The following is a 12,008-nucleotide window of genomic DNA, read 5'->3' on the forward strand; positions in this document are numbered from 1 at the left end:
TATTTCGCCCCCCAATTCCAGGGGGTATTTTTGGTCAAATGGAGCTGAAATTTGGTGTCTACCCTAATTTGATGCCAATAAACATAGTGGAATGGCTGGTTTTGCCTAAAAATTCACCCAAATTGGTGTTCTTGATCAGCATATACTCGACCGTATACCAGTAAAACTATAATTCTACAACATTATTCTAAACTATTAAACTAACATAAATATGCACAATGATATAGAGTGATAAACATCATTAAAAAAACTATTATACTAGTAACAAATACAAGTATACAACTACGTACCAGTCAATACTCAATACCAAGTACTATACCTTAGTGGATCCACGTCCCCTAGCTCGTGTCTTGTTGATAGTTGGGTACAAGGCCCAAAGGCTACAACGTTAAACTTATGCTCCATTATTTTCTTGAAGTCACTCCAAGACATGTCATGCTGATGGTTGTTGATATACAAAGAACCAAGCCTCTGTAATTGTCATCATCCATGACTGTAAAACTACTCCTCTCAGGCTGCGTTAGCTTGCAAAGGTAGGGTGGGAAAAAAAAATGTGGGTCCCATGTGTAGTGGGGTGAGGGAGAAGGAAAATAAAGGAAAAAGTTTTGTGAAAAAGTGATAGTGGTGGGTCCCACTTTTTTCTGTTCCAAACTTTCCCACAAAGTCCCATGCACCAAATATGTGGGGTTTTAAAATGGCATAGGGTGGGAAAGTTGGGTTACTACATCACCAGACAAGTTTCCTTGAATCAAGGAAACTTGTCTCTCACTTTCCCATCCCAAGCAACCAAACAATCTACCATTTTGGGATTTAAGGGAAAAGTAAGAAATCTACATTTTTTTCAAGAATTTTCCCATCCCACCTTTATTCCAGCAAACAAACGCAGCCTCAGGGGGGTAACGTGAACGGAGCTCTTCAATTGACATCGTATGATCAAAAGGATATTGGTATGTTGCCTCCAATATAGCAGTTCTCTGCGAACCAAATGAAGGCATAAGCGGGACACCCTGATGATGATAACCCCAACTATCATAACCCCAATACGTGCTGCCTTCCTGCAAATCCAAGCTCATGGGAGATCCATCATTATATCCATGGTAGTGCGAACTCTTAGAAGACAGGTGTGTATCATCGTGTCTATAAGCGGAAGGGACACCATAGCCATAAGCAAGTGTGGAGCCTACAGACTCCTCCAAGGTCATTGACCCCATCACTCCCGATAACCAGTCCATTGGATCGAAATGGCCGTATGAGCCATACGATTGAGTATCGTCACTATAACTATACCCATACAGCCCATACCCATGCATGTGCTGCTGCTCCCTCCCATGAGCCTCCCCCCTCGCTAGCTGATTGCAGCTCGTAGGATGACCACGATAAAGCTCACCACCATGATCGTCATCTTGGGTGGCATGTGTGTAAGGTTGAGAATCAAATGGCGGGGTTTACTTGTAAATATTAATTTTTATTTTTACATTTTAAGGGTTTAAAGTTTACTAATTAGAAAATGAGGTCCCTCGTAATAGACTCCCAAATCCCTCTCTCATTCTTCTCAAGGTTCTTCTTTGTCCGGAACTTGCAGCTTCATAACTTTAGTGCTCCAAACCATAGATTGCAGAATTTGATGCTTTGGCAGATTCACATAAGCTTCTTTCAATCACCAACCAATCATCTCTCAATCTCGAATTCTATGATTACCCATCTAGCAAAAACCACAAAAGAAATTTCTAACAGAGCTACCAAAACATCTGCGATCTTCTACTCACTCTCACCCACTCCAGGTCACTGTATCGAAAAAGTAAAATCATTTACTTCCAAATCATCCATCAGTGCTTGTTTAAAGAGCCTTAGAATCTCGTCATCCTCACCCAATTGGGCATATCCGTATATCATCCTACTCCAAGAAACCACATTCTTCTCTGGCATTTCATCAAACATCCGACGAGCATCTTTAATTTCCCCACATTTAGCATACAAATCAACCACCGAGATACCAACAAACCCATCTTGACAACAAGAGAACTTTTCTTAAAGGAAAATATCTAAATCCGTCCGATAATGGATTCGAATATTTGCTAAACAGATCAAATAATAGCCGGCTAATATTTTATCTGTTAGAATCAAATATATATATTTTAAAAAATATAATATATTAAACCTGATTAATGAGTTTAACCACCATATCTAAAATATAAACCCCAGTTAGGCAGTCATGGTAAAAAGTTAAACTCATTTAAACTTTAAATTTCAAAATTGATTTTTTTTTGGTAATTAATCCCTTAATGGATTGTTTACCAAAAAAATCGATCTTTTTTGTTTAGATAGAAAATCGAGTCAAACAAAAGCAGAAAACTTGCGTCTACCTCAAGCTTGGAAAAGAACGGAAACCCTAACTTCTACAGTATTTCCTCTCAACCAACGACAAATAAAGGCAAGCAACGATGCTTCTTCTTGTTATTTTCTATCCTATCAATTTGTTTATAGATTCAACAGTTGCAGTCACAGACTCATTGCTAAAGCTCTTGAGGATTTCTTTTTTCTAGGTCATTGTTGCCAAATATTCTATGACTGCTTGGGATAGAATGGGAGAACTTGAAATCAAAGATTCAAAAGGTGTGGTGTACTTGAATCCCCAACTCCATTTCAAAAGATGCGGTACTTTTATCTTTTGTTCGAAAGTTGAAAACCCATTTCAGGACTTTTTCATTTAGTCTCCACCAAATGTGGGTGGATTTCCATAAAAACCCATTTGTTTAAGACAAAGTTCACTTCTAGAGCGACTCGTTTGCTTATTTTATTTGTTTTTCTCTTACTGTTTGAGCCTTCAAGGCACACTTTCTTTTCTTTTTTTCCTCTTGCTGCCGAGGCATACTTTTGAGCATAACAGTAAAATATGTTTCACTTTAGGAGAAAATTACCACATTGGACCCATTTGCTCTTAGATTGTCTACAACTAGAACCTAGTCTTTTAGAAAACCTTACGAGGGTTTTCCAGATTAAGCGAACTAACCATCCGATCATTCCAAATTCTCACCATATATTCCAAACCTCAAATTTGGGCCTAGTCTATGGCTAGATTTTACTATGTGTTTTTCCTCTTTATTCAATCTCACTCTCCATTAAAACCATCAACTATAAAACTATAAACCTGACTTTGTTCTTGATCTGATTAACATGCTGTAACCAAATTACAGGTCTATGTAAAACTGGTGACCTATGACCATTTTCTAAACCCTAAATCAGTCCCTAAAATTATTTTATTATCTTCAATCCTATTTCTACAAAAGCTACTTCATTACTAACTTAACACATCTAACCACCTGATTGGACTTAGATTTCTATGTAGTTTCCTCTCGTCATGATAAAACTGTAATCATAAAATAAAGAATGACTATCAAAGCTGAGATAAGGATCTCTATGAAGCAACACTCAAAATCACATGAACATTTCATATTTCCAAGTTAATTATTTTTTCTTTTCTTGGTAAGTTTCTAAGTGGATTATATCCAGTGAGTTATCTTTAAATCTCATGCTCTTCGTTCAAATACTTCTAGAAAAGGCAAGCTAGACTCACTAAAATAACAACAGAAGTAGATTTACGTGGCAGCCACAAAGAAATTTATATATCCTTCTTTTTATTTTCTTTTTGTATTCATGTGCCTGGGAAATACTTTGTAGTATTTTCATAGTAAAATCATATTTTGAGAAAGAAAATGAAGGTTAAGTTTTAGAGGCAGTTATTTCATAAACCTATGCATGTCAGGTGTCTTTAGAAGTTGTAGCACTTCTAGTCTTTTGTACTTGTAGTTTAGACACAGATTTCAATCAGTTCAACTAGGAGTTATCTAAGGTTGATTTTTTTTTCTTCTTTCTCTTCCTTCTTTGGTAGAATCTAAGGTTGATTTCCATTCAATCCTATGTGGTTTGATTTACTACTTAATCTAAAAACTAAAATCCTGAGAATATTAGTGCTTTCTTGTTTGAGAGTTCCTTTTTTTATTTATTGATTTCGTTTTGTAATTGATTCACTACTTTAAAAACCCTAACCTAGATTAATCCCATGTGTTTTTTTATGCAAACATTTTTTTGAGCATATTAACAATTATACATGAAATTGTTTATATATATTTTATATATTTGTAAATGTAGATTATTAATTAATAATTGTTTATTATACAGTAGACATGGCTGATCTTCATTGTAGTTCTGCTGTTGCATCAACTACTCCTAGCAATGTTATAGGAGCCTCTAATACTAATGATAAGGAGATTGAAGATGTGAGTATACAAAAAGATAATAAAGAAAGGAAGATTGGTAGCTGTGTGGATATACCCAAACCTAAACATCGCAAAACAATATTTGCAGTTTGGAATGACTTTGAGAAGATTGTCCATGATGACAATAAGGTGACAACCACATGCAAGCATTGTGGGAGAATCTTCAATGGTGCAAGTGTCTTAGAAACATCACACTTAAGAAGCTATAAGAAGACTTGTAGCAAGAAGTTCACCACTCCTATTGGTCAACAACTTCTTTCCATCATAAAAAATAGTACAAGTGAGTCTTGTGAGGTGGGGAACTACAAGTATGATGCTGATTGATGAGTAAAAATAATGACAATAGACCAGCTGAGTTGAACCATGGTCGGTCGGTTCTTCCTGATCAGGACTGGAGCGAGTAGCTAATCCAAAGGTTACTTGAGCATGAAGAAACCTAATCATTATGGAAGACCCAACCACTATGGTAAGAGATATGATCCCATCAAAATAGGGATAGGCAATCGTGCCAAGGAAGGAATGTGGAATAACACAGATTAGGGAAGTTAAACCCTAAGATCATACGGACACAGACAAGACTCAAGGATTAATCTGACGGTCGAGAATGAAAGGTAAACCCTATATAATGTAGCAATCGCTACAAAGGGGAGGTGACTGAATTGTTCTTCTTCTATTCTATCTCTCAATTAAGCTCTTCTATTTGTCTATTTTGTTTTCATATATTGAAAAATAAAAAATAAAATAGAATAGGGAATCACTTGGGGTCTGAATAAGATCAGCAGGAAACATAGGGTGTCTCAAACAGAGGTAGTGTTTCAGAAAAAAGATGGCCTCATATCCCAACCCTGGTTCTGGCTCTCCGGAGGCAGAGTATACGGGGACGGCAGATGGATTTGAAGTTGAGGGAAACCTGAAAAAAGAAAGAGTTCATTTTAAGATGCGGATTCATGCAACTAGCCAGGGCTCTGTGGTGTTCCAACTACTGACTTAGCCTTCAGAGGTAGCCTCCCGACCCTAGGTTGGGCCACGTCTAACTTTGTTTTGCAGGTCATTCCCCAGGGATCTTATGTAACAACCCCCGTATTTCTAACCCGGGATCCGTATTGCAAGTCCGAGAACCCGAAGGTCTAGTCGGGTAAATTTGTGGAGTGTCCGGATAGAAGTCCATGATCCATACCTCGAACCCATGGATCTGGATTCTCCTGATGAAGAACCTGCGTTACTGGGAAGTTGGATCTCTGGTAGAAGGCAAGTGGTATTTGGAGATGTCCGGAATGAAGGTAAGACCTCCCCCATGTGTTGATTAGGGTTAGGTTGTGTTTGGGTTTCAACCCCTTGAGCAAAGCACCCTTGTATAGCAATATACTAGGGGGCGGTTGCTAGTGGCGGTTGATTGAACCAAGCGACCGCCACAAGTGACTGCAAGGTTCTGCTTGCGGGAAAATGCCCTATTCTACCCCCTATTCGTTATAAATAGCAACCCTTGCCCTATTAATGCAGTATTCTGTTCAGGATTGCTATTTTGGGCGATTAGGTGGCAGTGGAAACGTGCTGGAAAGTGGGCGAAGTGCTGTTAGTGATCTAGAACCTTTTCCCTTCTATTCTTGGTGATTCTGGTTAAGGTAATGAATCTCCATCTGCTATTCTCTTCTTTTTAACCTCTAATTGATATGAACCCATCCCCATTCTATTAGTGGTTACCCAATTGATTAGTTGTAGCTCCCTTTCTAATGTTCTTGATGAGATCTTGTCCAGAAACGAATCCCTGCATTTGTTAATGGATGGATCTAATCAAGGGGAGAATTTTGGGTGGTTGATCTTTGTTAATTTTAGGGTTTCGTTTCACCCCTTTGTTATAGACCTATTAAGATTGAAATTCGGACTAAGATCATCCCAAAACAGATTGAAATCGGATGATCAAAAGTCTAATTTCAGAGTTGGAAACTGTCTGAAACAGGGGCGGTCGCTTGTGGAGGTCGCTTGACCCAAGCAACCGCCATAAGCAACCGGCTGGTTTCTAGTGACTGTGTAGGTTTGATTTTGGCTTTGATTTGACTCTTGACTATTATACATTCTTGTAACCCTGTATATAGGTGTCCTCTGTTTCTACTTAAAGTTTTATAATTGTGTTTGGATTGCAATTTAAAGGACTTCTACTAAATTACAGGTAAGGACATGCATTCTTATTTTTATGCAATTACATATACATGATGATTCAGATGTTCTATTTACTATTCTTTGACCATGTATCTTGCTGTAATTGTATAAAGCATGTGAATCTTATTGTATACTTTCTGTTTGTGGTGTTCCATGATATACTTAATCTTTATGATATTGCACAACTGTTTTGGCATGATGATGAGTGATGTAGTGTAGTTGTGATGGAAGGGGTATTCCATTGGGATATCTTGGTTGGAGATATCAGAGGGTTGTGGTATGGGACACATGCTCACTGATGCCTCTAGCACTATTATGATTACTGGATGACATACCTAGGAGAGTCTAGAATTGCATGGCTAGGTACCCCACATGCTATTACCCTTTCGGCAGGGGAATTGAAGCTGGATGACCCGTGACAATGGTGATGTGACTCTGTTTCATCCTACAGCGGTAACCAATCCCATGCGGAGACTCAGTGGTCCACTGTTGGTCATGCAATGGTAGGGTTGCATATGTTAGGGTTGGGCTCATGGACGTCCAAGGAACGAACCGGGTGTCGTGAGGAGTCATGAGAGCATTCCGCCCCAACAATATGTGGATGACCATTGTGAAATTCAGCCCTATCCTAACCCTCACCTTGACCCAGAAACCCTGTTGTTTGTAGGCCCGAAGACCTAGAGTAAAGGAAGAAGCCAACTATGGGCCATCTCAGTGGAAGGCATGGTGTTTGACCTAGAACCCATGGAAGTTGATGATGGTGTTCCATATTTGGAAGCTTGTTCAGAACTAGAAAGGAAACTGCACCTTGTTGAAGATGAGTCAAGTTGATGGACTTGAAGTATAGTTGGACATGATTCGAAGGCATTTCTCTATACTAGGTAAGCCATATGTTGTGTTGGGAGAAGCTCATTAGGTTTGGACTTGAGTTGGGCCTCCAATTCCCTGTGTTTGTCCTTGCTGACTGGCTTGGTCGACTGGGTGGTTGATTGGGCCAATCGACCAACAGAGTCAGAAATCCGAGAAAATCTTCTGTTTAGGGTTTTTAACTCTCTATTTAAGTGAACTTCGTATTTCTTAGTGTCCTCTGCCTCTAAAACTCTCAGAGAACATGGGAAGACTCTCTCAAAGCTTTCCTTGGTGAATTCGAAGAACTTTTGCAAGATCTCAAGCCTCTCATCTCCGATTCTTCAATCAAACGTTAGTGATCTCTTATGTGTTGTGATTTGTTCTTACTACGTCTTAATCTCTGTGATGAGACTATGAAGATGATGCTGCATTCTCTGTTAGCAACCATCACTTCATTGATCTCCTTCCATTCTCAAGGTTTTATGGCATTTATATTGATCTTTGCCATGATCCTTGTAAAACCCTCATGAAACCATGATCTCTCTTTCGATTCAATTTCTTAGCATGATGAGATATATTTTTCATGATGGACTTGTGTATGACTTCTGATTATCTTCTACTAGAATGAGATCTGATCATCTCTAGTCTTTCCTTTGGATTCATAGTATATTTTCATTGAAAACTAGGGATTTTTACCAAATTAGAGAGTCATGATTCCAAATTAGTAAGTAGTGTTTTTGATCATTGTTAGTGGCTAATCTATACTACTTTAGTATTAGAATATTGTTCTAGAGGTTTACTCCAAGTTTCGTAGTTTTTCGGATCTTATAGATTGAGTTTCGGATCAAAATTCACATTTTTGCTTCATACTGTTTCGGTTGGTCGATTGCTTGGTCGACTAGACCAAGCTACCAACCAATCGACCAAGCAAGTCAGTAGCTCTATTTTTTGCTCGATCTGATTCGTTTGATCTTCAACCTTCTATGCCTCTTTCCTAATGTTGTATCTATGATTGTTTAGGGTTTATTTGCTAAGTTTGGAACCTCCATCTTTGATCTTTGGATACTCATCAAAGCTATTTAAGGTAAGGACAGTTATTTTCATAATTACATAGATTGTGTGAATCTTAGTTTCTATTTTTGGATTCTCTTGGATTCACTACCATAAATGTATTTTCTTATTATTCTATTACTGATGTAAGTACTTGAACTACAGTAGCATCATGTCCATGTATTCTTTTGATTATGAATACTTTTTCTTATCAGTTATATATGTGATTGATCATGTTTATGTGAATCTCTCTATATGAAGAAATATTGGTTATGTATGTTGTGACTGATTTGAGAATGTGATTGAATAGGTATGATTTGGGATTGGGAAGTGTCCTTTCAACATTTCTGTCCTTGGACATCAGGGAATAGTATGAGATGTTTCCAATGGTGCCCTTTGACACTTTCCCGAATTATTGATTTTCATACCTAGGATTGGTTTAGTAGTGTTTGGCTAGGAATACCCCCGTTATATCAGACCCGTTTCGGAAGGGTATTGAGACTGAACGACCCATGGTAGCAATGGGGATTCATGGGCGCTCAAGACTGGTAACCAATCTGTGAGAGGACATGAATCACATTGTGGTTATTCATGAGAGGCCATTTATTGGTAGGGTTGTAAATAGTAGACTTGGGCTAATGGGTGCTCAAGATTAGTAACCAATCCGTGAGGGGACATGAGAACTTCCCATATGTTATTTGTGGATGACCAATAGGGTTGATGAGTCTGTAGTCAAGGACTATGCTGACTCTAGTGTGAAGGATACCGGAAAGGATCGCTAGGGGCGAGGAATGGACGTATATGGATCTAAGTTGATATGACTAAGTAGATGACTTGCATTGCGCTAGGTTTTACCTTGACATGCGTCGGTACTTAGACCAATGGTGATGTGAGAGAGTGGTGACTTATACCCCAGCCATGGATTGTCCCGAGGGATGCCGGACCCACTACCAAACGGCGTTGTGTGATGAGACCTTCTTAAAGAAGTATGGTGCTATGACTTAAAGCATGTCTGCCTATAGAGACCAGGATACCTAGAGTTAGATTCATACATTCATTGTCTATTTCATATCGCATTGCATCATGTTATGTTCTACAATCATGTTATTTTTGTTGTTGTGGATTAACTTGCCTTGTTGAGTTCTTTTGAACTCACTCCTTTTTTGCAATCTCTTTTGTTAGACTACTCTATAGGTACTGAATACTATGAAGGGCAATATGAGGAAGCGCAAGCTGAAGAAGTGTACTATACGCAAGGTGCTGGCAACTATGAAGATCACATTGATGATTCCTCGTGTGATCATGTTACATACCATGATTAGCTCTTCCGTGGAGTGGGAATGTCTGTGCGTGGTTGATGAAGTCTATGTTTATGAAGACATTCTCTATAAAGTAGAAAACATTTAGTTAGTTTAGTTATCATTTCCTTACTTTTCTTTGAGAACAATTGTGTTTTCCTTTTGATTTATGAGCTACATTCCGTTGTAACTGTGGAGTGAGATTCCGCCTCACTCTACTCCTTTTTGATTATATCTACATTTGGTATCATTTCCGCACTCTGATTACATTGTCGTTTCTTTCCTTATTTGGATCTCTTGTTTATTTTTTTGTACATTGATTATATTCTGTTCATGATTATGTTATTGCATATGTGGGAGGATGCTTTCCTCGATACTTGATCTTCGGGGCTGTGGATCACACACTCGGGTATGCTAGATAGGGTACCGGCTGGGTGGATGTGACAACCATAGGGTTAAAAAGTGGAGTCCAACAGTGGTAGCCAGTCCGTGAGGGTTCTCACTCCTAGGTTGCGAAGGATACTAAACTGAGTTGGTTGGTGTCATAGGGGAAGTATCTGGACTCCATATAGTATGTTACCAGTATGACTTGCATTGGATTAGAAACCCCGACATGCGCCAGTACTCATTCCAATGGTCGTGGTGAGAGAGTGTTGACTTAACCCTAGCCAAGGTTTGAGAGCCAGGTGTGGACTTACCCCTTTGCTCAGGATCCCTACAGAGGTAACCAGTCCTTGCTGGATCAGAGTGACTAGACCTACCCAGAGGAGGGCTGGTGTATATCTTAAAGCATTTCAAATGTTAGAGACTTGCATAGTTAGATCTTAGTAGTATTCTTATTTATGCATATCATCCATATCATTTCATATGTGCATTCGTGGATTGTATTGACATATATACGAGAATTGTCTGTTCCTTACTGAGTTCGTCAGAACTCATTCCTTTCATTGTATATATTATATGAGTTGTATAGATGGTGGCACAACATCAGAAGTTGGAGATGATTCGTATGAAAGAGCCTTCTCTTATGAAGTTAATGTGGCACAAACAGTGGTACATGAACTTGCAAAGCATGAAGCCTTCTGAAGATGCTTGGTGTGCGCTTTTAGCACCCATTGATGGGCGGAGGAGACAGGTTGTCAGGCAGTTTGCCCTTTGTATGGAGAAAGATTGGAGGACCCCTTTACTTGCTAATTTAGAAAACCGGTTTTTAGATTTAGAAAAGAAAACCGGAAAGAAGATTATTTATTTTATTTATTTTGTCAGTTTTTACTCGGTATTACATTTGATTCTTGATTCTTTCCTTTGATTCTTTCTTGGATATTTATTAGAGTATTTGGACTCTTGTAACCTTTTTATTAATTATTGCACTTATTCTTGCTCTTGATTGTCCATTGATGAGCACATTTATGTGTGAAATCTTAGGGCATAAAGCATGCATTTTACACACTTAGAGTGGAGCTACCTTGGGTTTTATGTTGTTTTTACAGATTTTATAAATTTTTAGGACTTGAGCGAATATCTGGAGTTTTGGGTATGAAACATGCCATATTTACACGCCAAGAGGTTCGTTCAAATTCTCAAGTGCGAAAGTGGGCTTGATTTGGAGCATGATGGGCTAGAGATGCAATATGGGCCAACTTCAAAATATCTTGTAAAATTAGATTAGGATTTTTATTTTATTTTTCTTTATTGTAATTGAAAGAATGTATGGGGCCCACAAGTAGTCTTTCTAGGATTTTCTATTTTTTTTTTAGAAGATTTTATTTTGTTAGATTTTATTTATTTCTCTAATTAGTTTTTTCTCTCTCTCCCCACTTTCTATTTTATTTACTTTCTTATTTCCTTAATAACCAACCCACTTATATTTTTGTTAACAAAATATATATATTTTTCATCTTTATTTTATTTTATTTTCTTTCTCTTTCTTCTTCCACTTTATTTCCATGTTAAAATCAAGTTTAATTTCTTTATTTATTTAATTCTCCACTTATTCTCTTTCTTTCTCTCTTTCTCTCTCTCTCTCTCTCTCTCTCTCCTCTCTCTCTCTCTATTTCTAACGAATTTTGCTCTTTATTTGTTTTTCTTTTTCTATTTTACTCTTGTTATTATTATTATTATTAGTATTATTATTATGTATTATTATTTGATTTCCTTGTTTGTAAATTATTCTCCTTTTCCTATAAATATTACCTCCCTCTTAGGTCTAGTTGACACTTTATTTTTCTCTTTAGTTTATTTTAGTCTTGTACTTTCTATTCTCTTTAGCTTCCTCTAGGTTTTCTCTAGTTCTTTGATTAATTTGTGGGTTTTAATTCTAGATCGAATGTTTACGTTTTAATGTTTTGCAAGGAAGATTGAAGTTGTGTAATTTATT

The sequence above is a fragment of the Hakea prostrata genome, chromosome 8 (assembly GCF_041222555.1).
Source record: "Hakea prostrata isolate BN-2017 chromosome 8, UWA_Hpros_2, whole genome shotgun sequence".
NCBI lineage: Eukaryota > Viridiplantae > Streptophyta > Magnoliopsida > Proteales > Proteaceae > Hakea > Hakea prostrata.